This window comes from Pongo abelii, chromosome X (genome assembly GCF_028885655.2).
Source record: "Pongo abelii isolate AG06213 chromosome X, NHGRI_mPonAbe1-v2.0_pri, whole genome shotgun sequence".
Lineage (NCBI taxonomy): Eukaryota > Metazoa > Chordata > Mammalia > Primates > Hominidae > Pongo > Pongo abelii.
The window spans coordinates 98999764-99002187 of NC_072008.2; the positions used below are offsets into that span (position 1 = coordinate 98999764).

Genomic DNA, 2424 nt, shown 5'->3' on the forward strand with positions numbered 1-2424 from the left:
TTCTGGATGCACTTTCCTGGGACATATATAAGAGATATCAATGCTCAGCTATATTTATCCAAATCAATTAAACCAGTCTCTGGAGGATGTGGTCTAATCAGTGGTTCTAAAACTGTAGTGTGAATCAGAATCACCTGAAGAGCTTGCTAAAACACAGATTGGTAGGCCTCACTCTCAGAGCTTGTGATTCAGTAGGTTTGGGAGGGTGAAGCCCGCAAATTTGCATTATCAAGTTCTCAGGTAGTGCTATGCTATTGGTCTGTGGACCACACTTTGAGAATGATTGGACTAGGCATATGTGTAAATGTGTGTGTGTGTATCTTTCTCTCTCTCTCTCTCTCTCGTGTGTGTGTGTGTATCTCCTCAGGTGAATTCTAATCTCAAAACTCTTGGTATAGAAAATACCAATAAGGTTGCTTAAGTTCTAAGATACAGAGATTTTAACATAATAAGAGTTGTTAAACATCAAGATGATTTATATAGAAAGGAGATCTGTGGACAAATATCAACTTATTGGTGAATTTTCATTAAAAACTTGTTCTTATAAAGCCTTTTACAGTATTTTTTGAAAACTAACATTTTTTTACTGCATATATTGTTCTTCATTTTTCCATAGATAACTTAGTTGATTATCAGTGTCTCATCATTTGATAAGATCAATGGAAGATTTGAATAGTAGCCAGGTGCTTTCAAATTGCTTGAAGAGAATCTTATAAATTAGTAGTTCAGAGGCAATTCTGCAATTGTTTCAATACATGGGATTGCAATAGCGCTCTAAATACTGATTCTTTTACATGACCATGTATAAACCAAGGAGTATTCTGTATTTTTCAGTATCAATAAAGAGCCCAATTTTTTAGATGAACTATTTAAAGACTTTTCCTTTGGTCCCTTATATTTTCCTTCCTTTCCTAGAGGCCCTCAATCCTCAGGCCTCTGACACCTCATGCCTTCATCCATTCTCAGTTCCTCCAGGATGAGGACTGTCTCCCATTATAGTGATGAGCCACTTCATCCCTTCTCAGTTTCTCCAGGATAAGGACTGTCTCCCATTACAGTGATGAGCCAGGAAAACATATGAATGCATTCTGTCACCAAAATAAACAACCTTGGGCTCAGGTTTGCCAGTCATTTTCTTCAGAACTTTATAGGGGTGGACAGCATTCTCTTGGGAGTACCAGCCAGGCTTACAGAGATGGCAGTGCCTGCTGCTCTTCATTATTCTCAAGTCTCTGGAAAGGCCTCTGACTTAGTAAATGAAAGAAGAAAACAAGCTTCAACACATTTGTAATCACAATGTCAAAAAGGTCTTCAAAATCATTCCAATGACATATTCTCAGAGAAATCTACCATAATCACTGCAAGAACTGGTAATTAACATAATCGTTTTCCCAGTATTCTTTAGCTCTTGAAGCCATTTTTTTCTTTTTTTTAACAGATTCAGAACAACTGTGCAAATATCTGCCTGGATCTCTTTTTATTTCTGGAAAATATATACCACGGTTTTCCTTAAAAGCTGACATTTTGTAATTGTGTTGAATACCAGCAAATATATCCTTCCAAAAATAAAAGGGTTTTTGACCATTGTTTGGTTTTGTTAAATAGTCCACCACTCTGGCACATTAGTTACCGGAAAGTCAAAGTAGTTATCATGAAACAGTACCTTCCTGAGTGGCAAGCCATTCCAGTGTCCAACAAGAACTGCTTCCACTCCTTCTTGCCATATGCCTCTGCCAGCACCTCTGGAGTCAGCATATTGTTGCCATGGCTTACACTGAGAAGAGTGCCATTATCTGCAAATTTAATGAAATTTTCATCTTCTAACTCCAATGCCAAACCCTTGAAACAGAAAGACCAATAATCTGGAGTCACATTGAGCATTTCCTTATCATACCCTTTCTCCTAACCAGAAACTGGGCAAAGCTATTGTAAATGAGCAGGGTGCTTTGGGGCAGGTTGTAGTGACACAGACTGTAGTTCGAGTTTAAGCTGACAGAGTCACTGGTAGCTGGGAAAAACAGCTGAACCACGGCTGCGCGGGGAGAAATGGGGAGTGTCTCAACTTGGCAGGGTGTGAGGAGAAGACAGGTGGGACACCGCCAATCAATCCTATGATTTTTGTCCTTCATTCTGTTAAAATGACGTATCACATTGCATCACATGGATAAATCCCACTTGGTCATGATGAATGATTTTTGTAATGTATTTTTGAATTTGGTTTCCTAATATTTTCTTTAGGATTTTTGCTTCATTATTTATCAGAGATATTAGCCTGTAGTTTTCTTTTATTCACGTGTCTTTGCCTGGTTTTGTTATAAGGGAAATACTAGCCTTATAGATGAGTTTGGAAATATTCTCTCCTCCTTTTTTTTCAGAATAGTTCAAGTAAAATTGCTATTTATTCTTTAAATGTTTGATAGAATT

At 37.6% G+C, this 2424-nt stretch overlaps 1 pseudogene; it reads right to left on the reverse strand.

Annotated features, from left to right (window-relative positions):
* Positions 1-621: 621 nt before the first annotated feature.
* On the reverse strand, positions 622-2129 carry LOC100456590 (5'-nucleotidase domain-containing protein 1-like; annotated as a pseudogene).
* Between the last annotated feature and the right edge of the window lie 295 nt (positions 2130-2424).